The sequence below is a fragment of the Phascolarctos cinereus genome, unplaced genomic scaffold (assembly GCF_003287225.1).
Source record: "Phascolarctos cinereus isolate Bilbo 61053 unplaced genomic scaffold, phaCin_HiC Scaffold_4;HRSCAF=312, whole genome shotgun sequence".
NCBI classification, from domain to species: Eukaryota; Metazoa; Chordata; class Mammalia; order Diprotodontia; family Phascolarctidae; genus Phascolarctos; species Phascolarctos cinereus.
The window spans coordinates 297,930,425-297,957,256 of record NW_027555847.1 but is presented as its reverse complement, the minus strand read 5'-3'; the positions used below and the strand labels follow the sequence as shown (position 1 = coordinate 297,957,256).

At 38.0% G+C, this 26,832-nt stretch overlaps 2 long non-coding RNA genes across 3 annotated transcripts in view; one reads left to right on the top strand and one right to left on the bottom strand.

The window, feature by feature from the left end:
• Nucleotides 1-4,836, top strand: part of LOC110223077 (uncharacterized) — a 31,028-nt gene extending 26,192 nt beyond the window's left edge. For both annotated transcript variants that reach the window (XR_002328583.2, XR_002328581.2), the window contains one exon: nucleotides 608-4,836. This is a non-coding gene — a long non-coding RNA (uncharacterized LOC110223077). The remainder of the gene's footprint in view (nucleotides 1-607) is intronic.
• The window catches only part of LOC110223085 (uncharacterized), a 44,677-nt gene continuing 21,990 nt past the window's right edge, over nucleotides 4,146-26,832 (bottom strand). The window contains exons 2-3 of the long non-coding RNA XR_013486105.1: nucleotides 14,656-14,703; nucleotides 4,146-4,227 (exon numbers count right to left, since the gene is read on the bottom strand). This is a non-coding gene — a long non-coding RNA (uncharacterized LOC110223085). The remainder of the gene's footprint in view (nucleotides 4,228-14,655; nucleotides 14,704-26,832) is intronic.

The following is a 26,832-nucleotide window of genomic DNA, read 5'->3' as shown; positions in this document are numbered from 1 at the left end:
GTTTCCTTCCAGACTCAGCTCAAATGCCTTCTATTCATTTCTGATACCTCCACATGCAAGCATCCTCCCTCCCCAAACAATCTTGTATAACACATATAGATGCTTTGCATATTCACATGTCGTCTCTCTTGGTAGAATATAAGGTCTTTGCAGACAGGGGCTGTTCCACTAGTGTCTTTTTAGCCCCATTGCATAGCATGTGGCATTGATACTTAATAAACACTGATTAATTGATTAAAAATGAGACAAAAAGCTTTAAATTTGTTTTATGCATTGTACTTGCCTCGGTAAGTCAGTTGACTTGTACACGAGACTTAATGTGGGGCTACATGGGTCCCTTCTTTCTTAATTTAAATTCAGTTTTATGTAATTGGATTGGTATTCTTTAGTTAAAATAACAGGCCTTTTTATAAGAAGATTTCATAACTAATGCAAGTTTACTTACAATAAGGTAAACAATGCTATCCCCAAAATCTCATCTTCTAGCAACTTATTTGCTTTCCTCTGTGTTTAAAGTTCATTTTACTATAAATAAATTCTATTTATATCTACTGATATACATGTGTAGGATTTGGTACAGTAACTCTCTGTTTTTGTTTTCTTGTAGAGAGAAGGACCAGTGTTGTATGCTTGGGATGGACTAATTATTTCTGCGATTATCTCATCTCCCAGAAGATCACTTTCTCCAAAGACACGTTTTCTTTATGAAAGGAAATAAGCAAAATTAAAAAAGAATTATATCATGGAAAGAATTAGCATTGTGCTTGTGTTAAGCAGAAACAAATATTAACTTGGCTTGTTTGGTAAACAGAGCATATATTAGGCAAGTTATTCTGAGTGAAAATGAAAAGAAAACTTTTAAAGGAAGGGCACTTAAAACAAACAAAAAAAGGAAATAACATTTGTGCATTTTAAAACCTGGTACAGTTTTTATATAAAAACCAAGTATAGTCAAGTTCAATTTAATTCAATTCAACAAGTATTTATTAAATGCCTGTTAATGTCCCAGGCACTGCTGGGCCTGTAATGGGAATAGAGTCCCTGCCTTCAGGGAGGTTAAATTCTGCCAGGATTATGAGCTTGGAAGGAGAGTCTTTTAGACTACAGAAATAATAGAGGAATTGTCTTCATGAGCCTAGCCTACGTTAATGTAAAAACAACCTGCTCAGATGTTTAAGGTGGGACCCACAGAGCAAAAGCATCAAAATAGTGTTTGGAGGCTCCACAACCAGCAGTTATTGTATGAAATTTGTGTGTGCAAGTGTCACAAACACACATGTGTTCAATTGCTGATTCTCTCATGAGTGACTGTGACAAGTTTACTTATAGTTCTCATAAAAAAATCGCTTCCATTGTCATGAAAGTTTCATTAAGTTGAGTTGTCTTTTTTCCTGTAGCTCATCACATTCTTTCCCATACTTTTTTTTTTATGAAGCTTGTTCTTCATACAAATACTTCCATTTCAGTTTCTTAGGCACAGATGGTCCTAAGACCATCACAGACACATCTTTTTATTTCCTAATTTTTGTCATTTTTATAGAATCACAGAATGGTAGAGTGAGAAGAGACATTAGGTAACTAAACCAGTCCTCTCATTTTACAGAAGATGAACCCAAGGCTAATGTGATTAAGTGACTTCTATTTGATGCTGTCTAATCATTTTAGTTGTGTCTGGGTGACCCCATTTGGGGTTTTCTTGGCAAAGATATAGGAGTGATTTGCCATTTCCTTCTCCAGCTCATTTTACAGATGAGGAAACCGAGGGTTGCCCAGGGTCACACAGCTAGTAAGTGGCTGAGGCCAGATTTCAACTCAGGAAGAGGAGTCTTCTTCACTCCAGGCCTAGCCTCTATCCACTATGCCACCTAGTTGCCCCTTCTTGTATTTATTTACTCCTATTTTCATGTACGCCCAGGCCTGCCCCTTGTGTCCTTGTTCTCTATTCTTTCATATCCCTTTTTAGTTAAGATCTTTCTTGCATAATTCCTAATGCAAATACTAGCTTTTATAATAACGTATGTGGCTAGTGAAATTTTTTTAATGTAACTTTTTCCATCTCTTGGCTTATTGTTCAATGAGGACAATTCATTAGTTCCTATTTTTGTATTTAAAGTCATACAGGATGAAGAAGTCTTGGCCTCTTGTCATTATATCTAAATAGGATTTCCTCCCTATTCATAGTATAAATTGTAATTATGTCTGGCAAATCAGCATCACTATTGAGGAGAAAATGACCCTTTGGTTGGGACACTGCCATCCCTATCCTATAGAAATCAGCTAATTGCTTCACTACTTGTTTGACGATATCAGCGCTGTCATTTTAAAAACCAGTACCTTTACAATAATTTCCATTGGCATGTGCAATTGTTGCTGAAAAAACCTGCACATGACCGATAGTCTTTTTCAGGGTGTAAATGTGAAGACTGGCTTTTTGTTTTGTGGCCCCAGCTACTATTAACAGATGTTAGTGAAGCATGAGACTGTGCCTTTTCATTTACACTCTTCCCAGAGTCTCCTGTCAGAAAAGATGCCCCATCTCTGAACCTGTGTCCCTGAGTTTCTATCAAAGGCAGATGTGAAATTTAGAAAATATTCCCTTTTGTCCCCTTATCCATACTACTCCTTGCTTCCATTATTATGGATAGTTCAGGGTTTCTTTTCTTTATCCGTTTTTATGAGGTAATCATATGAAAACTAAGGAAAGCCTATTTGAAGCTATTTAAGTAACTCAGATTTTAAAATGATTTGTATTTTTAATTTTACTTTGATGCTGTAGTTTTTTTTAGTAAATGAAAGAGAAAGAGATGGGACAATAGAATCTCACAGGATATGGTGAAGCCCACGACCTATGCTATTCCCTGTGTTAAGTATTGCACCTTTTAAAGCAACATTTCTTAGATAGCTAGAAGTACTGGTTATAAATTACTACTAAATGAGAAAAAAATGTGTTATCTCTTGTCAACAATAATGTGGCTTGTAAAAAATGAAAATCTGAATGTTTATTAGGTTATTTTTGTTGTGTTGTTTCAGCCATGTCTGACACTCTTTGACCCCATTTGGGGTTTTCTTGGCAAAGTCACTGGAGTGGTTTGCCATTTACTTTTCCAGCTCATTTTACAGATGAGGAAACTAAGGCAAACAGGGTGAAGTGATTTGCCCAGGATCACACAGCTAGTAAGTGTCTGAGGACAGATTTGAACGTGGGTCCTCCTATTTCCAGGGCTGCTGCTCTATTCCCTGCGCTGGGTTATAGCATCCATTAAGACTTTGTCTGAGAACATAGCTGTGTAGTTGTCTATTAAGAAATAGCTTTATTTTTCCTTTGACCCGAAGGGTACTGCATTTTGGCAGAAATGATGTTTAATATAAATGCACTGAGTTTTACTTTTCCTGTAGATGTTTGTACGGGATTTATTTTTAACTCTAGTTAGGTGTCAAAGCAGATTAGTTAATGCTATGTTAAACATTATATTCTCCTAAAACAGAGTTTCAATTAGAAAGTATTTCAGTTTCTGTCTTAAATGTAAAGATGATTTTAAATGTCCCCAATGGCTACCAGATATAATGATTATCATTCCCAGAGGGGTACCATCTTCAAACTTGCTCAGCTAAATTCTTTCTAAGTATCATTTTTGCCATCTACATTCTTCATGTTAAGATCTCAATAATGTGCAAGGTTAATTAGAAGAAGGTAATCTTAGCCCATGTTAATCATTCTTCTATTAGAATAAATTAACCTCTTTAGCTCCTGTTTTAGGGAACTCCCTACCTCAGCAGAAAGTATTCTTGAGGCATTGAAGATCCACATATATTTTTGAATGTTTTTGAGTTAAAAAAATATTTTTAGTAATAAAGTTATAACACTTAATCATTCTGGAACTGTTCTTTATGATAAATGAGATAAATCACATTCTGATGTCAGTTTTCCTTAGAGTGGTTATGGAGAAATGAACTCTAAAGTCCAAATACTAGAGGACTCGGTTAAGCCACCAGTGGTAGTCATGCATCCCACACAGGATGCACTACAGGATAAGGGAGGAGTACCTTTCCTAGAACCCCTGTTCTTTTGTTAGGATATAAGATTATATTTAATTGTTAATGTGATATTCTTAGAGGGCTTCTGCCAGGAATTAGATCCACTCCAATCCAACAAATATTTGTTTTTATCTTGGCTTTCTGTCTCCTATCTCCAAGGTTTTTGTCCATTTGCAATGTACAGTGCTAGGCCTGAAAGACAAAATGAAAAACAAAATCCTTGTTTATCAGTTGATTACCTCAAGGGGTTTACAGTTTAAACAGATAAATGTATATATATAATAATAGGAGGAAGAATTAGAAAGTGCTGACAGTTATCAGCAAAGGTTTCCCATGTGAGTAGAGCCATTTGAAAGATTACAAGATTATAGATTTAGAGCTGAAAGGGATCTTGGAAGCCATTTGGTTCAGTCTCTTGACTCTACAGATTAAAAAACTGAAGCCCAGAGAGGAGAAATCACTTGCTCAAGGTCACACAGTGACCTTGTTCAGGTACTCTGATGTCAGATATAATGTGTTTTGCATTGTGCATCGTGTCTTCCTTTTGAAGGAAGCTGAGGATTCCCAGAGATGGAGGTGAGAAGGGAGTGTATTTTAGGTATGGGGTAGATGTCCATAAGGCAAGACTGAAGCTCTGGAGAGAGACTAGATAAGAGTGTGTAGATCTGGAAGTCATCTACATGGAGATGGTAATTGAATTCCTGGGAGGTAATTAATCTGTAAGCAGTAGTTTTACCTACTACATGCCAAGAGGTGATGATGTCTTCTAGACAAAAGGTAGAGAAAGAAAAAAAAAAAGAAGAGGGACTAGTTGGTGCCTTGGGGGATACCTGCATTTAGGGAGTAAAGAGACATGCACGGATGATAATCCAGCAAAGAAAAACAAAAAAATAGCTGACAGGGAGAGGAAACCTGTATCATAAAAACCCAGGTAGGGAAAACTATTCGGGAGGAGGTAGGTGTCCTGTAGAGAAGTAAAGAAAGATAAGCACTGAGAAAAGAACATTTGGACTTAGCAGTTAATAGGTTATTGGTAACCTTGGACAAAGGTTATTACTGAGTAATGATGTTGGGGACAAGATTAAGAAATGAGAGGCAGGGTAGGAAATAGAGTCAGTAAGTGCTATTCCTAAATGCTTTTTTTCAGGGAATTTGGCTATGAAAAGGGAAGCATAATTAAGATCATAGCTCTAGAGCTGGAAGCCACCTTAGAAGACAACTAGTCCAACCTCTTCATTTTACAGTTGGGTAAACTGAGACCTAGAGAGGTTACAGGAATTGCTAAGGTCACTGAAGAGATGAGAGTCAGAGGCAGTAGTCAAGTCCTCTGACTCTAGATCCAGTACTCTTAATTTTTTTTTTAGTTTTAAATAATATTTTATTTTTTCCCAATTACATGTAAAAAAACCCAATTTTTAACATTTGTTTTTTTTAAGTTTACAGTTACAAATTCTTTCCTACCTCCCCTCTCCCCTCCCTAAGTAATCTGATATAGGTTACACCTGTGCAATCATGTAAAATATTTCCATATTAGTCATTTTGTGCAAGAAAACTAAAATAAGAAAGAAACAAAATGAAAAATAGTATGCTTTAGTATACTTAGACATCAGGTTTTGTTTTGTTTTGTTTTGTTTTTTCTGACGGCAGAAAGGATTTTGCATCATGAGTCCTTTGGGTTTATCTTGGATCGTTGTATTGCTGAAAATAGCTAAGTAAGTCATTCACAGTTGAGCATCATACAATATTGCTGTTACTATATACAGTGTTCTCCTGGTTCTGCTTACTTCACTTTGTATCAATTCATGTAAATATTTCCATTTTTTTCCCCTGGAATCATCCTGGTTATCATTTCTTATAGCACAATAATTTTCCATCACAATCACATACCACAACTTGTTTAGCCATTCTCCAATTGATGAGCATCCCCTTCAGTTTCCAATTCTTATCCACCACAAAAAGAGCTGCTATAAATATTGTTATACAAATAGCTTCTTTTCCTTTTTTTTTTTTAAATCTCTTTGGGATACAGATGTAATAGTGGTGTTGCTGAATCAAAGGGTATGCACAGCTTTATAGCCCTTTGGGCTTAGTAACAACTTGTAGAGCTGGTACTCTTTAAAAAAAATTTTTTTAAAATTTTATTGATCTTTTTTTTAAAACATCACTGTCAATTGTGAAAGACTAACCCCACCCCTGCATAGAACACTGCTTTGCAACAAAGGTCAACTATGCAAAATAATTCAACACATTTTTTGACACTATATACCCTATTTCACATCTATAGTTCACCATGCTCTGTGCTGAGAGGAAGGAGGCACATTTTAACTTTCTATATTTTCCTTTTAATGTAGAATATATTTCCATATATATGAAAGTTTTGAGCCATTTTCTCCATATATGTATATATATACACACACACATTTATATGTACAAGTGAGGAGGAGGCATTAGATAAGGATATCAGTGGTGGATTTCCATTCCATGCAAAAATATACCCAAATACCCTCTTCCCCTGGAAACATTAAAGGGAATTGACAACATTGCTAAAATTCATTTTAATGTTTCCAGGGGAAGAGGGCATTTGAATATATCTTTTATGTGGAATACACATTTTAGCTTTCTGAGAGTCATACTCAGTCACTGCATTGATCAGAGTTCTAATATCTTTTTATCTCATTTTCTTACATTGTTGTGGTCATCATGCATATTGTTCTTCTGGTTATGTTCATTTCATTCTGTATCAATTTGTATAAGTCCTCCAAAGTTGTCCAAAAATTCTTCACATTAATTTTTTTTCATACAGTATAATAAATTCATATTACATTTCTATGCCATAGTTTGTTCAGTCGTTCCTGATTTGTTGGGCACCCATTTTGTTTCCAGTTTTTTTCTAGCACAAAAAGTGCTACTACAAATACTTGTGTGTATTTGGACCTTTCCCTCTCTCTTTGAACTTCTTGGCACATATGCCCAGCAGTACTGGGGCAAAGGGTAAGTACAGTTTAGTGACTTTTCTAGTCTGTTGCCAAATTGGTTTTCCAGAATGATTTTCCCAATTCACAGCTTCACTAACTGTGCATTAGGGTGCTTTTTAAAAGTCCATTTTTCAAATAAGCATTCATTCTCTCTCCTTCCCCCTTCCCCTCCCCACCCATTGAAAAAGGAAACCTTCATAACAAATATGTAAGATGAAGCCAAAAATATTCCTACATCAGTCACGTCCAAAAATGTTTATCTCTTTGTGAATTTTAAGTCCATCATCTCACTGTCAGGAGGTGGGTAGCCAGTCTTCTTTCCACTGTGCCATACTCTCTCTAATAGCTTGAGAGGATGGCAGGGTCAAGGGAAGGTTTTTGTTTTTTTAATTTTTAGGATGACACCATTGTCCAGTTAGTTCAGGTTTGATGTTAGGATAAGATGAGGCACTCACAAGTCATTGGACAGTTACCAAAAGAGGTTTAGTTTGCACTAAATCAGCAAGGGTACACAAGGATGCATTTCGCTTTTCTGGACATCTTCCCCCTCCCCCCACCCCCATCTCTCTTCTGGTCGGCAGGGCAAAGTATGGTGACTTGTGTGGTCTGGGACTTTTTCTGTCCTTAGGTGGCCAGGAAGCTGCATCAAGGAAGAAGGGGCCAATCAAGTCTCAGGGCCAGCTTTGTTGCCTTTTAAGGAAAGCCTCTCCCTTTTAGGGGAAAATGTGAACCCTGGTCCTATCACGATAGCCAATACTTATGTAGGTTTGCAAAGCAGTTTGTTTACATTGGAGCCTTATAACAAAGCTATGAAGCAGGTGTTGTTATTATCCACACTTTACAGTTGAGGAAACTGAGACAAGCAGAGATTAAGCTGTTTGCTTAAGATCATCCAACTATTTGTCTGAGGCAGAATTTGAACTCAAGCATTGCTGATCCAAAGCCCTAGCTCTTTATCTATTTTGCCATCTAGCTTGATTGGCAGGGCTAATGCAGATTTAGTTTTGGAAAGGGATGAGACACGAGGGGTCAAGACAGCAAGGGATTTTTGAGAATGGTACATAAATCAAATGATTAACCATAGGGTCAGAATTTTGAGGAAAGGACAGTGGAGCCCCAGCATGAATAATTGCAAGAGTGGAGGTCATGGTTTGGGTGAAGAACAGGTTTGGGAGGAGGAAGGGACGGGATGAGATGGAATGATTAGAAGCTGTGATCAGACAGGAGACTGGACTTGTGACTTCAATGGTATGGGGAACGGCCAGCTTAGGAAGCGCCCTCCACCAATGCAGAGCAACCCTTTCCCTGCAAATTACAACCTTAGAGTTGTATAGAATACTGAGAAGTTAAGTGAGCCAGTATGGGTCACAGGTGAAGCATGAACCCTAGTTTTCTTGACTTTTAAGTCCAACTTTCTATAGACTCTGGTGACTATCCCTTTAGCTATTTGAGGTCAGCAGGGGGAAGGTTTTATAGAACCTTACATCTTATAATCCCAGTGCTTCCCCCCCCCCCATCTTTTATGGGGTGCACCATAAGACTGGAAAATACTGAATAAGGGGCCATCCAGAGAGGTAAAGAGTGTTGTTTTAAAAATCTACCAGCTCAGGTGTGAGTGTCCCTTGCATATTTTGTTTGGTTAAATAAGGCCTTTCGCATATTTAATTTTTTTTGTTATCCTGGAAGACTGCCATTTTCAAGCAGGATTAGACTTGTGCTTGGCCCCAGAGTGCAGAGTTATTATTGGGAAAAGAAGGGGAGACCTTCTTGGCTGGTTTTAAAGGTGAAAACAAAACAAAACAAAACAAGCAAAGGACAATTAGCACCAACAAGAAACTAGCCAATTGATATGGGCATTCATCTTTGGGTCAGGAGTTGGGGGGGGTGTTGCCTCTTGAATCTTGAATCTTGAAATTGGCCTTGGGTTGTTTCCTGAGCCCAGAGGACTGAAAGTGAAATACATAGTCCATCTTCTGTCAGAGAGGTCATGATCTTAAAATTTAGAATGAGGTATGTGTTTTTGGACATCACCAACGTTTGTTTTACTGGACTATGAATATTTGTTATGATGCTTTTTCTTTTTAAAAAATTTTCAAATGAGAAAAGGCAATGGAAAGCAGAGGTAATTAGTGCTTGTAAAAAATAAATGAATAAATTTTAAAAAGAAAAAAAATATATAGATATATTTCTTCTATATAGCTCTGAGCCCCCATTGTGCCAGGAATGGTTCCAGGAGTAATAAACTCTATCTTTGTTCCACCTGGATACTTTAGGAAAAAAGGAAGGAAGCAGATATTGAGCACCAACTATAGGCTAGACACTGTGCTAAGCACTGTACAAATATCTCACTTAATCACAATAATCCTGGGAGGTAGGTACCATTATTATCCTCATTTTACAGTTGAGAAAACTGAGGCATATAAAGAATAAATGATTTGCCCAGAGTCATGAAACTAATAAGTATCTGAGGCCATATTTGAACTCAGGTCTTACTGATTCAAGGCCTAGCTCTCAATCCATTGTTTACTTGTTCCTCTGATAGCATTTGTACAAGGACACACAGAGATCAGCAGTTCAATGATTAATAGCTTTCTTTCATTAAAACTTCAAAATAGAAAGCAGTCGATCTCATAAGAAAAAGGGATTGGGAAATAAGCTGATTTCTCTGTCTGTTTCTGTCTCTTTCTCTGTTTGTTTGTGAAGCAAAAGGATGAGTAAATGTAGATTCCCCAGGTCTGTTCTCAGCAGCAGGAATGACTCCAGCCACTTGGAAGCCAACTCATGTGGCTTCTGCAAACTTGGTGATAACCTTTGGCATTTGCTCCCTTACCGGTCAGTTGGCAGCTTTTGTGGTGGCAGATGGGCAGTAGTGGTAACCTTAAACCTGGGGACCACAGGTTGCCCCAGTGAGATTCTCTCAGGTCTCCTGAGACTTCTCTGCCCTGTTCCCTTAGGATGAGAGAAAAGCTAATCTTTCAGTCACGGTCTCCTGGTTCTCTGAATCCTCTGGTAGACAAACATTAGGGAATTCTGTCTGCCAGTGGACATTGGGGTCCAACATTCTGCTATGCTTGAATGTGCAAAAACTTATTTAGCCATTCCCTAACCAATGGAAATGTACTTTGTTTCCCACCCCTGCTTTTTTTTTTCTACTACAAATAATGTGTTTTATCTGGTATTCTTCTTTTTACCAATTTAAAATTTATCAATTTTAAAAACAGAGAAAGAAAATTATAGACCAATTTCATTAATGAATATGGATGCAAAAATCCTAAATAAAATACTAGCAAAAAAATTACAACAATATATTCCAAAGATTATACATTATGAGCAAGTGGGTTCACACCAGAAATTCGGGGATGGTTTAGCATAAGGAAAACTATTAACATAATTGATTATATCAATAATAAAAGTAAAAAAATATATGATTATATCAGTAGACACAGAAAAAGCTTTTGATGAAGTACAATGCTAATTTTTATTAAAAAACACTTGAAAGTATTGGTATAAATGGTTTTTTTCCTGAAATTGATAAAAACCAAACTATCACGTCTTAAATGCTAAGTCCTTGGCTTTTTTTTTAGTCCTACTTGGACTCTACTCAGCTTTCAATATTGTGGACTCTTCCTTCCCCTTAGATAACTCTTTTCTCCTTGAAGTTTTACTAGACTGCTCTCCCCATATTCTTTTCCTATTCATCAGACTGCTATTCATCAGTCTTCTTGGCAGGATTACCCATGTCTTCATTCCTTTCCAGGCTGTACTACTGACTTATCTCTATAGGGTTTTCTCCACAAGTCTCCATTTCATGATACCTTCAAACTCCTCTCTAAGCTCTGTTTTATGTGTTGTCACTCCCTCATCAAGATGTAAGCTCTTTGAGGGCAGGGACTATTTTTTTCTGTTTGCATTTGTACTGCTAGCCTTAGTACTACTCTTGGCAAGAGTAGTAGACTCTTGATAAATCCTTGTTGACTAATGTGTCATGCCCCCTTAATAAAAGGATTTGTTCTGTAATACTTGGACTCAGTCAAGAGGGTGCACTCAAGGACCTGGAAGGCCACTGTGGCCTTCTAGGAAGCAGGTTCCGCACCTTGGTCTAGGCCCTCTTCTCTCTCTTTGTGTTCTCCTCTGAGCTCCTCTGAGCTCAATCATCACCTTGATGCAGATCACCCTCAAATCTACATAAGCAGCTCTAATTTCTCTCTTGACCCCTAGTCCTGAATCACAAATTGCCTGTTGGATAGCATCACTTGGGTGTTTGATAGACATCTCAAATTCATCATGGGTGGCTTGGTGGTGCATGGATAGAGCACAGGCTCTGAAGTGAGGAAGACCTGAGTGCAAATCAAGCCTCAGATACTTACTAGCTATGTGACCCTGGGCAAGTCACTTCACTTTGTTTGCCTCAATTTCCTCATCTATAAAATGAGCTGTAGAAGGAAATGGCAAACCACTCTAGTATCTTTCCAAGAAAACTCCGAATGGGGTGACAAAGAATCCTATAGAACTAAAAACAAGTCAACAACAGCAAATTCATTATGTCTAAGGCAAAACTTATTTGATTATCTTAATCATTAATCTTCCACTTGACTTCCCCATTTGCATTGAAGGTACCACCCTCCTTTCCACCATCCACTGTGCACTAGAATTATCCTCAGCTCTTCAGCTTCAACCTAATAGCTCATATTATCAAGCCTTGTTGATTTGACCTCTATTATATTCATTCCTGTTCTCTCACATGGTTTACTCCCTAGTTCAGGTATTTATCACCTCTTATCTGAACTTTTGCAGTAGTCAGTAGTCTCCCAAACTGATTTCTCTGCTTTCATTCTCTCTGCTCTTCAATCCCTTCTCCATACAACTATGCAGATGGCCTTCTTGAGACTAGGTCAGACATTGTCATTGTCTAGCTCAAGGAATTTCAATAGCTCCTTGTTGTTCCTAGGATAAATTGTAAAGACTCTTTTGTTTGGCATTTAAAGCCCTTCTGAATCAGGCTCCAGCCTGTTTCAAGACATATAAAATGTCTTTTTCCTCACGCATTCTATATTCTAGCCAACTTGCAGTTCCTCTCCATGGCATTAAATCTCTTCACTCTAAGTCTTTATAATTGGCTTCCCTAATGCATGAAATGGAAGTTGCTTAAGGACTATGACTGTTTTGCTTTTGTATTTCTATCCCCAGTGCCTACCTTGGTGGGAATGGTGGGGATGGAAGGAATGGAGGGATAAGAAAGTAGGGGGTGGTGGAGTGGGCAGTGTTCTGACTGACAGGAGATACTTAATAAAGTCTTGATTTGTTGATTGATTCTCCTTTCTTATCTCTGCCCCAGGGACTCCTAAATGTCTTTTCTAAGTCTTAGCTCAGGGGCCACCTCTTACATGAAGCCCTTCTTGAGTTCCCCACTTGTTAGTCCTCTCCATACACCCAAATAACAAGTATTTTACTTTGTACATATAGACTTTATATTTAGTGATCCTCCCACTAGACTGTACGTTCCTTGAAGGCAATGACTGATTTTTGTCTTTGGAACTCCAGTGCCTAGTGCAGTCTCGTACATGTAGTAAGAGCTGAATAAATGCTTGTCGAATTAGATTCAGACTCTAAAATTTTTATAAGAATGAATGATCCATTCATATATATTTTTTGGTATCTTTAATGAAAAAAATGACAAGGGACCACAGCTAGGCTCAAACAGATGATTTTCTACAAAAGATCACATCTTCAGTCACAGTTGATTGGGGCATTTAAAGGAAACCAGATGCTACTATGTTTATTTTTTTTTTTTAATTACCAGGAGAAAAAAAAAGCTTTTAACTTGCTAGATCAAAATGTCAGGAGTCATATGAAGACTCCTTGGTTTTTTTGGATCAAACAAGATTTGTCAATGGTTGCTACCATAAGAGCTAATTTTTCAGTGATTCTCCTGAGTGTGAACTTAAAGGGAGGCATAAAAGAGGGAGAATCTTGCCAAAGATTCTTGCCAGGGCTATGGAGTATGTTCTGTGCAAAGTCTAAAGGGAAGAGTAATTCTGATGGAGGGTGATGTTTTCCACATCTCCCATTTGTCAATGACTATACATCAAGGCCTAGAACATTACAAGTTGTCTTCAGGGAGAGTCATGGACATGCAATGGGAAATTTCCACATAGGAAAAAAAAAGTAGATGAAGAATGTAAATTCCATTAAGCATAACATGTATAGCTAGTCCATAAAATCAGCTCTTCTAAACATATGTTTTGCATAAGAACTTCAAAGGTCAATGAACTGGGTCCAAAATTGAATACAATAAAATCCTAGATTGTATTTGGGAAATTGAATAGCACTTTCAATGGTCCCAAACTTCTCTGTTCTTCAGAAGCTATCATTTCAACAGTGGTATTTTCCTGGTAATGCTATAGGACTTCAAATCATGGCACATGATGATCTCAGGAGAGTAATGACCATGTTGAGATTTCAGCATCAACAAAGTAGGCCAGATATATTACCAGTGATGATTTATGCCCAAGAAATGGCATAAATAACATTATATTATCATTTTGTGAGAAAAGTGCTTTTAAGTTTGCAAAGCAAGTTTCTCACAGTACTAAGAGGTAGATTATGATTATTACACTAATTTTATAGTCAAGGAAATTGAGAATCCAGAGTTGTTGACTTCTTTGTGTTCATATAGCTAATAAGTATCTAAGGAAGGATTTGAACATGAGTTTCCTGACCCAGGATCTATCCACTATACCACATAGCTGTCATCAAGAATATATATAATCATAAAAATAATTGAGCTAGTTATTAGTAATAAGTTTGAAAGGTAATTTCTATCCAGTCACAGTGGCTTATTAACCTCTGTATATATGACATTCCCATCTCACCCCTCTATGTCTTTATACAGTTCCCCCAGTGCACTTACTCCTCACCTCGGTCTCATAGAATCTTTAGTTTTTGTCAAAACATTCCTCAGGTCCCACTTCCTACATGAGGCCTTCCTTATTCCTCAAGTTATTAACCTTCTTCGCCTTAATTGATTTCACATTGCTTTGACTTCTTTTATTCTCCCTTCTCCCCCCAGCTAGAATGTTAGCTCCTTGAAGGCAGGGACTTGTTTTGGTTTTGTCCTATTTCCTAATTAGGCTTTGCCTAATTAGCTGCTTACTGTTTGTTCAGTTGAATTGGTTATCCAGGGAAACATTTCCATAGTCAAAAGAAGCTTTTCACAATTCATTGAATAGATCCATCTTGGAGGATTTCTAAAAGGATTTGGAGAAGAGTGGACTACTGCTAGAAGATATGGGCAGCTAGGTGGCTCAATAGACAGAGTACTGGGCCTGGAGTCAGGAAGATCTGAGTTCAGATGTGGCTTCAGACACTGACTTGTGACCCCGGGCAAGTTGCTTCACCCTCTTTGCCTCAGTTTTCTCATCTGTAAAATGAGCTGGAGAAGGAAATGGTAAAATACTCTAGTATCTCTGCCAAGAAAACCCCAAACAGGATCGTGAAGAGCTGGACAGGACTGAAAGACTGAACAACTAGAAGATACAATAAGGTTGTAAGCTGCGCTGGTAGGGAGTGTCTCCAGACCAATGACATCAAAGCACCATCAAAGTATCTGTGAACCACTGAATTATACTTACAATTACTTACTTACAATTAGCATTGCAGGGAAGCCAACTGAATTTTATCTCTTCTCATTCTCCTAGAAATGTACATAAGGAACTTTTGAAAATCTATTGGTACATGGTAAATACATCTTAAACAATTTTAAATCTTTGTCAAATAGCTTATTTAAGATAACTCTTCCGGTTAAGAATGGAAGCATTGCAATTTGAATAGAGTTCAAGATTGCTTGAATTCTGAAAAAGATAATAAATTCCAAAGATGTGCCCCTTTTTTCAAATACTCTGAAATACATCTAATTCTGATGTGTTTTCCTTAATAGATTTATACCTATGTAGATAATTAAGTGCTTAGTGTTGAAGTCTTATCTGCTACACTGTAATCTCTTTGCGATCTGGGATCATGATTTATTTAGCTTTGATTTCCTCCCAGCAACCCTAAACATTGTAGCCATTTTATAATTATCTGTTATTGTTATAAACACAATCATTACAAATGAATGTTTATTATTAACTAATGATTTTAAAAAGCAAAACAAATCTCCAAAAAGATAGTTAAAGTGAATGGAATTTAATCATTAAAAATGGCAGCATTCTTGAGGGGTTTATAGTAAAATAAAAAACACAAATGAGAGATTAGAATGACATAAACAAGGTCATTTTTCTGCATTCCCCAGAGGCCAAATCTAAGAGATCAAGGTTTAGGAGATAGTCTCTAGCCAATGGGAGACTTCAGAATATTTTTGTTCAGACACAGTGACATAACTTTCCTTGTTTAGAGAGTACATTCTAGACATAGGGAAAATTAAATGTGAATTCTGCAAACCATAAATTCAAAGCACATTCCTCCAAAACAAAACAAAATGAGTGTAAGAAAGACAATTTCAAAATAACAAGCCCTATTGATTCTTCCTCCATGGCATCTGTCCATTTCCCTAGCCAATAGACTTGCCTTCCTGTCTTTACTCTGATCCATTTTGGATACTGCTGCTGCTAAATTAATTTTCTTAGTTGCTATTTTCATAATGATTATTTTTCTGTTCAAGAACCTATAGTGACTTTTTATTGCCTGATCAAATCCAGATTGTTCCACTTGTTTTATAATGAACTTCAATTGTCACCATCTTATTTACCTTTCCCAGCCAAATTGCTCACCACCGAACAGTTTTTTGGCTTCGTCCAGACCCTTCCACTTATTGTGTATTATCCTGCTCATTTAGGTGGCACAGTGGGTAAAGGCTGTGGACCCAGAGTCAGGAGACTGGAGCTCCTAAATCAGCCTCAGACACTTGCCTTGTTGTCCTAGACAGGTTACTTAGACTTTCTGCCTTAGCTTCCTCAAATGTAAATTAGGGATAATTATAGCACCTCCCTTTCAGAATTGTTTTGAGGATAGAACTGTGATAATGTTTTTAAAGTGCTTTGTAAACCTTAAAATACTGTATTATTATTGCTATTATTCACATGTCTGCTCAAGTTGTTTCTCTTGTCTAAAAAATCTTCCCTCCTACTCTCTGCCAATCTAAATTGTAAATGTCTTTCTTGGTCCAGTTTAAGGGATTGTTTCCTTCAAGGGAGGCTTTTTTGACTAACCCTACCCAACCATATCTCTTTGTACATATGCATACCACACTGGTATGGTACTTAGTGTGCCAAAGGATATTGTAAATTCATTGAAAGTAAAGCAAAGTGTCTTCTACTCCTTTATTTCTTTATTCTACTTCTACTTCTTTTTATTCCCAAATCCCAAATCCCCCCCCCAAAAAACACCACCAAACAAACTTTGTTTCAGATTAAATCAGCTGCTCCTCAACTTAATACTTCATCTCCTACTGGATAAATGAACAAGCCATCTCCCAAGCCTGAGTCACACTCCCTCTGCACTTCTGCTTCTCAGAATCCTTATCTTCCATCATGTCTCAGCTCAGGTGCCACTTTTCCCATGAAGTTTTTCTTTGTTGATCACCATTTGTCAGGGTTTGTTCCCTCCTCAAATTACCTGATATGTCACTTACTTGTGCTTAAATTGAACGTGTACTGAAGACCCAATTGTTTCTCTTTTATTGACGATTCATGATTTCTCACCGTTGATTATCAGCTTAGCAGTATATATTACTGTGGGCTACAGTTCAAGCTTCCCAGTTTTTTGGAATATACTGTTTTATTCTCTTCTTAAATTTCTTATGACCGGGAGTAATCTCCAGTTATTCAAATTGGTATTCATTCATCACTGAAGGTTTCTCCTGGATACTTGTAACATTTGTTGTTGTGGTGGTGTTTTTTTTTTTGTTGTTGTTGTTGTTATTGAAATTGTGACATTTGACCACCTAGGAATTTTTAAGGGTGTGTTTTTTTTTTTGTTTGTCTTCTAGCAATATTCTGTGGATGCTATTGATAAAGTACTTTGACATCTGTATGCAGAATTTGGGCAGCTGACTTATATTAGCTACAGTGTTATTTAAGTTCTTTGAAGTATCTGTTCTTCATGGAGGCCTGAAATCCTTAAATTATCTCTGCATCTGTCTTCCAGGTTATTTGACTTGGACATTTAGAATTCACATGTCCTTTTAAGGCTTTGCTTTTCTTCTGTCAATTTTTTTGCCACTTCTTTATTTTTTGTTTGCTAAATCTATTTTTTCCCCCAGAACCTCTCCTTTAGAGAGATCTCCATTATGTGTTGCTTTTCTTTTTAAATTCTTCTTTGAGAATTCTGACTTCTCAATTTCATTTCTAATATTTTCATTTAAAATTTTATTTTTCTTTTAAAGCATCCTGTAGTGTCTTGCTATTATTGCATGATTTCTGGGTAATTTTCAGCATTTTTTTTTTATTCGGGAAATTTGGCTAATTTTCCATAATTTTCCATGTTTTGTGGTCTTTCTTTGCATTCTTACTCATTTTACCTTCTGTCTTTATGAGTCTTCCTGCTGGCTTGCCTGCTCCGGGACTAGGTTTTTAATTAGGCTTTCCCTTCCAGACTTTTGTCCTTATTTTGTATTCCTAGTTCCATATTTCTAGTTTCTCCTCTCATACTTTGTCCTGTCCTCTTCCCACTGCTGAAATTATTTTCCCCAACACTGGCCTTCTCAGCTTGCTCCTGTTGGAAGAGCTGATGCATGGCCCAAGAACGAACCCTGGGAGATGACCCAGCTCCAGTTGGGTGTCTAGTCCCCTTTCCTTCAGATACAGTTTATCCTCCTTTACCCAGCTTGACACTGCCCTCTGCACTGCTCAAGCTTTCACACTGCTCTCTCTTTTCTTTAATCTGGCTGGGCAGAATCAATTCTACCATCACTTGTGGGATGTTTTGGGGTGGTGGGGAGGCACTAATGCCATAGCTGGTCCCTGAAGCACAATCTTTGTAAATTTGTGTGTGCTGATTGTGTCAAGGAGAAGAGGGTGAACGATAGTGTTAAAGACTGTAGAGAGGTCAAGAAGGGTGAGAAATGGGGAGAGTCATTAGATTTGCCTATTAAGAAACCATTAGTAACTTTGGAGAGAGCAGTTTTGGTTGCATGATGAGATTGGAAGCTAGACTACAGAGAGTTAAGAAGAGAGTGAGAGGAAAGAAGTAGAAGCACCTAGTATAGATGGCCATCTCAAGAGGTTTAGCCATAAAAGTGAAGAGAAATATGGGACAATAACTATTGGGGAATGGGTGTTTTTTGAGGATGGTGGAGACATGGGCATGTTTGTAAGAAGGGAGACAGCCAGTAGACGGGCTTGGGACTAAAGTAAAAGAATGAGGATGATAGAAGAGGCAATCTGTAGAGAAGACAGGATGGAATAGGATCACTTGTTCATAGGGTTACCTTATTATGTGAAACAGGAATAAAAGAAGAGACAGTGGTAGAAGGTATCTGAGTGATATGAGATAAAGAGGAGGGAGAAGAGGGAGCTGTCAGAGAATGGCCTTAATTTTTTCAGTGAAATATGAGGCGAGGTTCTCAGCTGAGAAGGTGAGGGGCAGGCTAAGCCATAGGAGACTTGAGAGAGGATGGAGAGGTTTGGAAGAGTCATTGTGGAGCGTAAGATAGTGAATTGATAAGGGAAGTAAAGTAGGATTGCCTAGTAGCTGTGAAGATGTGGGTGAGAATATGTAACATAAACTTACAGTGGACCCAGTCAGCCTGGTTTTGTGAGTTTTTTTTCCACCTTCATTGAGTAGCACTTGTGTAGGAGCAAATGCAGCAGATTATGGAAGTTATCTTAGGCTGGGAAAAGTCAATTAAATGATAAGGGGGCTAAGGACTTAAGAAGATGACATGTAGGGTTAAATTGATTCAGCAAGGGATCAAGATGGGCCAAAGAGGAGAGAGTGGTTAGTGCAGGGGAGATGGCCTCGGAAAAAAAATGAAGGGATTAGAGGTCAAGGTATGGATAAAAAAATAGAGTTTTGTAAGGAAAAGCAGAGGGAAGGATGAAAAAAACCCAATAAATTGTGACTGGCTAAGGGGATTTTGGAATTCTTATTTTTTTTATTTTTATTTTTTATTTTTAGGCAGTTGGCGTTAAGTGACTTGCCCAGGGTCACACAGCTAGTAAGTGTCAAGTGTTTGGCCTGAGGGTGGATTTGAACTCAGGTCCTTCTGACTTCAGGGCCAGTGCTCTATCCACTGTGCCACCTAGCTGCCCCTATTTTTTATTATTATTATTATTTTATTATTATTTTTTATTTTTAAGATTTTAGAATTCTTGAACATGAAGAAGGAAAGATAAAGGATATGACTGTTTTTGTGTAGTTTAGGTGGGATGGAGGAGTAGGTCATGGAAAGTGAGTAGGTGGAGGAATTGAGTTGTTAGAAAGTTTGAGGGGGGAAGGGGAGCAAGGGACTCAAGAAAAGAGGACAGTATAGAGTTGATTAGGCTCACCAAGGATTCAAGATGGGGAATAGAAGAAAGGGTAGCTGGTGAAGGGTGATAGTCTGGGAAAGACTTGAAGGGTTGAAGGACCGGAAGTCACTTTGTGGACAACAAATAAAGTCTGGTGATACAAAGCTGAGGGAGAAGTGGAATGGCAATAGTGGTGATAAGATAAGGGAATTTCAGAGTCCGTGAATATAGAAATGGTGCATTTGTGGATGGTGGCAAGATCAAGGGTTTAACCACCTCTGTGTGTGTGTATGTTGTGGTAGAGGTTTAGGTCATGGGAAATAAGTAAGTTGAGAAATTGGAAAGTTATGGTGTTTGAGGGAGTATCAATTTGTATGTTGAAGTCCACTAATATGAAGTCAGGAATTGGAAAGGAGAGGAAGACAGTTAGCCAGGCCACTAAACTTATTGAAGAAAGAAGGGGAGTATCCTGGAGGTCTGTAAACAATTGTTGTTGAGTTGTTTTTCAGTCTTGTTCAACTCTTCATGCCCCTAGTTGAGGTTTTCTTGGCAAAGATACTGGAATAGTTTGCTCTTTCCTTCTCTAGTTCATTTTACAAATGAGGAAACTGAGGTAAACAGAGGTAAGTGACTTGCCCAGGGTCACACAGGTAGTACGTGTCTGAAGCTGGATTTGAATTCAGATCTTCCTGGCTGCAGACCCAGTGTCCTATCCACTGCACCATCTAGCTGCCCCTACTGACCTCAGTCAACAGCTACTAGAATTTTGACTGGATTCTAGATATGAATTGAATGACCTCAAGGGGGGAGAAGTTATGGATAATATTCTGCCCATAAATGTACTACATGCCTAATTACCTATAATTATTTCATGTACACATTTAAACATTCATTCTGTATATGGACAACATATTAAACAAAAATATCTTCATTTTTAAATTAATGTCAGTTCCCTTGATGGTAGTGATAGGTTTTTAATTATCTTCCAGAAATGGAATCTCAAAATCACTGTGGGTCTCAGTTTATTCATCCATAAAATAGGAGGGTTCAATTGTATTTATTTTTGAAGGGTTTTTTTGTTTTTGTTTTTATTTTTTAGCTCTAGGTCCATGTTTCAATGAAATATTGGAAAAAGCACTAGGTTCGGATTCCAGCTCTTTTACTTCCCATGTGTTCATGGGCAAGTCACTCTATTCATTACTATGTGAGCTCTTTGAAGGAAGAGACTGTTTTTGCTTTTCTTTCTATCTCCAGAGCTGAGCACTTAGCTTAATAAATGCCTGTTAACTACTGATTGACTTTACTTCCCTGGGACTGTTTTCTAAACTGTATAATGATAGCACTAGCCTCTAAATCTTATGAAATATTCCCACGACTGAGCTCTTTTAAAGTGAGGGCTCTATTTTTTGCCTTTCTTGGAATCCCTAACATTTAGCATAGTGCCTGTCACATAGTAGGGGCAGAATCCTTGTTTATTAAGCAATGTCTTTATTTAATGGTTGTTGTCTTTCATTCTCCAAGAAGACCAAAGTGACATCACTATGCCAGAGTCAAGTTACAGTGTGTGTGACTATAGCTGATCAGACAAATGTATTAGTTCAGAATGTTCTACCATAGGTCAGGCACAAATAGTTCATGTGAATGACCATTTGGGGTGGATTCTCTAAATTTGTGCATCTCGAGTTTCTTTTGAGCTATTTCAATTCTGCTTTGCTCATTAGAGCACAGCACCTTCTCTGATGAGGGCACACCATGCTGACCAATACTGTGCCAGTGTCTCTCAAGTCATACAATCAATTCCGAAGTTCTTAAGGGAGACCTTGACCTGACCACCATGTGAGCACTTGCCCTGTGTGAATTCTCCATGAAATAGTCTTTTTGGCAAGCATATGTTCTGCATTTGAACAATGTGCCCAGTCCATCTGAGTTGCACTTTCTGAAGTAGAGTTTGAATGCTTGTCATTTTAGTTCAAGAAAGGACCTCAGTGACTGGTATCTCATCCTGTCGGGTAATCTTCAGAATCTTCCCAAGACAATTCAAATGGAAGCAATTCAGTTTCTGGGCATGGCGCTGGTATGGTGACCAGGTTTCACATGCATACACAATGAGGTCAGCACATTGGCTCATTAGACCCTTAGTTTGATAGTCAGTCTAATACCTCTTCTCTCTCACACTTTCCTTCGGAGCCTCCCAAACACTGAGCTAGCTCTGGCAACGCTTGCGTGAACCTCATTGTCAATGTGTACATTCCTGGAAAGTAGACTGCCAAGGTAAGTGAACTTTTCCACGGCATTCAGCACTTCTCCATTTGCTGTAACTGATGGCTCCACATATGGGGAGTGTGCTGGCTGGTGGAGCCACCTGTGTTTTCTTGGTGTTAGTTGTAAAGCCAAAATTAGCACAAGCAGCAGAGAATCGATCCATACATTGTTGCATCTCAGGTTCAGAGGCTGCATTGAGTGCACAATCATCTGCAAACAGGAAATCATGCACTAACACTTCTTCCACTTTGGTCTTGGCATGTAGGCTTTTCAAGATAAAGAATTTCTCATCAGTGCGGTAGCTGACCTTGATGCCTCATTGAAAGCATTTGACAACATGGTTGAAAACATCATGCTAAAAAGCATGGGAGCAAGCACATAGCCTTGTTTCACTCTATTGGTGATTGGAAAAGCATGTTTATTGATTGACTGGCTCTGCTACTTGCTGTCTTAATTTCTATGATTAACAACAGTGTGTGTCCTTAATTTCAGTGACTAACAACGCATTTTTCTGGGGCTGAATAATTTGTCTAGTCTTTCACTGAAAGGCAACCAGGAGCAAGGTGATTTTTAGTGGGAGTTGGTGCCATCTGGTGGTCAAATACTAGCATTTCATATGAAAGTATAAGAACGACTTTTAGATAGGAATTTTTAAGTAATGGGAATAAATTCCTAATATAGCAATAAAAGCATTTAATTTTTTTTAAAAAGAATTATTTTTAGTGGTTTATATAAGAATTAGAGGCCATCTAAGTAACACGAACTAGGTACTAATATTTGTTTTACTTTATCTAGAGAGAATTTTTTTTTTCATTTTTACTCATTTCAAGAACTTCTGTAATGAGATTGCCTCTTTTTTAGTGATAGTTTAGTGATATAATTCTTTTTTCTGAAAGGAAGTTATATTTGAAAATTTAGGCTCTAAATATGTATATCCATTTATATACATGTATATAGTTATACACATATATATACACATATATATACACATATTCACACATGTACATATATACACATCTATTTACACACATGTATATATATATTCACATATGTATATATACATATTTAACAAAATATGTATATTTTTCAATACTTCTGAAAAAATAGAACTTTTCGTTCCTCCCTTCCTGTGTACACCCTCCCATTCCACGTTAGAAACTAAGAAAATAGCTTTTCCAAGAGGAAACTCTGACCTGTTTTTAGGGGGCATAAATAATAAACGTTTTCTGTTGAAATCAAGGTTATCATTGCGGAATCAGTGCTGAACCTTGTTTATTAAGCACTGTCTTTATGTGACCTATGAATCAACCATATTTCAGATTTCTTTTTTTCTAAATGAGCCATTTTTTGAATGGCTAGTTGCATTAATGCCATGGGTTTGGTTCATTTTGATCACTAGAACAGTGTTGTTACAATGTATTAACTGTTTTGCAAACTGGCATTTTTTGACATACAAATGTGGTTGTGGTCATGATCCTCTTGTGAGCAAAGTCAGATGACATCGTGGGTGGTGTGGAGCAGAAAAACTACTAATTGTCCGCTTTGAGAAAAATCTAATAAGGGAAAAATCTCTATTTACAAAACATATATTAAGGGGCGATTATGCAGTCTACTAACAGAGTTTGTCTTTAAGTAGCAAACTTCCCTACTTCTCTTGAAATATGATACAATTTACAAAAAAAATAGCATGAGCATTAACTGTTTAGAATTCTTGGGCACCATGATGGAAGCAAAGTAAATAACCCATGGCATTTCAAATAAGAGATCTATTCTCTCAAAAAGTCGAGTCTAGGGCAAGGGGCCAAATTCTTTATGAAAAAGACTTAAAAGATAAAATACATGAATATGTTTCGTGGGAACTGGATTTTTGGAGATAGAGTAGTTCAGGTTATTTACTTAACATCCAAGGAGACAAATAAACATCTTTAGGCTGTTATAGAAGGGGCAGCTAGGTGGTGCAGTGGATAGAGAGTACTGGCTTGGAATCAGGAAGACCTGTGTTAAAATCCAGTCTCAGACACTTACTAGCTGTGTAACCCTGGGTAGGTCACTTAATCTTTATTTGCTTCAGTTCTTCATCTGTAAAGTGGAGACATCCTGGAGAAGTGAATGGCAAACTACTCTAGTGTCTTTATCAAGACAGCCCCCACAGACCCTGTGAGGTCAGGGAAATAATTGAACAGCAAGACTGTTATAGGACATGGGAAGAGTAATTCAGAGGGAATTCCAACGGATGTAGAGAAGCTTCCAGAGGTCTGGTCCAGAGATTGCTACCAGGAAGCCTGATTCATCTATGTTCAATTCCATCAGCTTTAGGCATTGGGGAATGCAGGACAAAAGTGAAAACAACCTCTGCCTTAGGGAGCTTATGAAATAACATTTATACAGATAAATAAATAAATGCAACATCTACAGAAAGTAAATTTTTGGGGAGTGGGGAGCGCTACCAGTTGGAGGGGATCAGGAAAAATCTCAAGTAGAAGGTGGCATTGAGTTGAACTTCAAATAGAACTAAAAATTCAGGCATGGGGGCATACTGCTTCAGATTTAAATTTCATCTAGAAGAGGCCTAGGGAGCCTGGGCCAAACCAGATTCTGCTATGACTGTTCTGTAAATAGAATCAGACACCTGGGGACCTTAAGAGAGAACCAATGATGAGCAGGACCTTCCATTCCCACCTCCACAGGAATTGAGGGCATATATAACTGCTCTATTTTTGATTGATTGGCTGACCTTTTCTCTAGGGCTGCCCCAAGTGCACCTGGCAGATGCATGCTAGGCTGTTACCTAATCCCATGGCCTGATGATTTTCATTCAAGAAAGCACCTGAATATTTGCCAGACCATTCCGCTGGACCCTGCTGGGTGCAGCATATTGTGCGAGGGATTCAATACTATGACACAATTTAGTACATGTACTAAATTTGTACATGTACTAATTTAGTTCAGGTACTAATTTAGTACATTTGTCCCAAGAAAATTGCCTAATGATATCGCCATGTTAGCTTCTATAAGGATAGGTAACAAAATATCACTCATGTTAATAGTAACCAAGCAGAAACAGGAACCTTTAACATGGGTTTTGATGTGTTTTGTATGATAAAAAGTACAGTTGCTGACAATAGGCAGGTGGCTGACAGTATTTCCTACTTAGATCAGCACCTGACACCTTGGATCAGGCCAGTATATGAGCCTTCTCCCCTGATCAAATAAAAAATGGAGTTGGAGCTGGAAGAGATGACAACAGAGAGCAAATCAACCCTCCCAGAGCCTAGGACCTGAGTTAGAGCTTCTTTTGGTTATGAGGAAGGGTGCCATAATCTTCATGTTCCATGTCTGGCAAACTCCTCTTTCTTTCAGAATCCTTGTGAGTGGATTCACTCACAGATTCCTTGGGTGAGTACTCTCTTCCCTAGCTACCACTCCTTGCTCCTTCTTCTCCATCCATTTCAGCTCTATCCACTGCATCCTGGGCCATCTCCAGTCATCCAGACCTATGTCTTACCATGATTCTGATGATTCTGGGAGAGAGAGTAAGGCTGATGACTTTGCACAGTTCTGCCTCACTTAAATCCAATTCACTTGCAAGTCAAGACATCACCCTCCTGATGTCATTGGCCCTCTTCCAGAATGAAGGACACACAACAATCTGTGAGTAATGGTAGCTGCCCCTGGGGGATCCACAGGCCAGTTCCAGTTGGGCAATGCTGCTATTTTTTCCTCCTCCTCTTCTTCCTCTTCCTCCTCCTCTTTTCCCCCTTTCCTTCTTCTGTCACACCCTTACATGTGGGCCTTCTGTCCAAAGGAGTATAAATTTCGATCACTTATACTTCGCAACATGTCTTGGGGTTTGGGGTCTAGATTTTTTTTTCCTTCCTTATTTATTCCATCATTAAAAAAAACTGGGACAATTAACTCTTTTGTCTCATGTAGTCTTCACTCATGATTTCTTGAAATATAGCTCTGAAAATGATAAAGCCCATTGGGATTCAAATAGGCTTGACTATGCCTTCTTGAACACAGAGAAAATGAGTACCTTTAGGAGATACTGCATCCCATATTGTTGCTGTTACAACAGTCATGTCTGACTCTTTGTGACCCCATTTGGAGTTTTCTTGGCAAAGATACTGGAATGATTTGCCATTTCCTTTTCCAGTTCACTTTACAGTTGAGGAAACTGAGGCAAATGGGGATAAATGACTTGTGCAGTGTTACACAGCTGGTAAGTGTGTGAGGCTACATTTGAACTCAGCTCTCCCTGAATCCAGGCCCAGCCCTTTATCCACTACCCCACGGAGCTGCCCTTACTATATTCCGGACCACCCTCTAAAGTACTGGAAGTGTTTTTTTTTTTTCCTCTCTCACCCCACTCCTCACATCACACTTCGTCCAAAGGAAGAATAGACATACTTCCTGCTCTCTCCTGTCACTGTCACCCTCACCCTGACATCATCACTCAGCAACTTTTTCTCCTTCGAGCTCCACTCTGTACTTGTATGTTACTTCATTTAGATCCTGCTGACAGTTATCTATCAGCCCCTCAATCATTCTTCCTTTTTCAGGATGTTCATCACCTGATTCACAGTCTTGTTTTCTGCTCCAAACCCTGCCCTCATGCTTGGACTAGGTCCTTTCAATATATAAACCTTCTCAGCTCCCATGATTTGTATCTTTCCTGCTTTACTAAGTCACCTACAGGGATAATACTTTTAAGCTCATGATTGCCCATAATAATTCAACTTTTAGGATGAAGAATTCTAAAATTCTTTTCTTAGACAATAACCACAGAAGAATACAAGAAAGTTAAGAAGGAAGCACAGACAAGCAGGACAATTTTGAAATTAGCACACAAAATTTATTATATACTTTCAAAGAAAGTCAAGTGGTATAAAATGGAGAGACCATATGTAATCCTCTTTTTGTGTTTTCCTGTTTATATGGAAATGTTGTCTTTTGGTGTTCAAACTAGAAGATTTATGTTGATTCAAAAATTTTATTATAATTTTACTTTGAAGTAAAAATTTTCATCCTATCTCTATTTTCTTTGCCTTATGGGTGAAAAAATACATTGTGTCAACTAATGCAGATTGGCCCTTTGAAGTAGTCTTAGATTT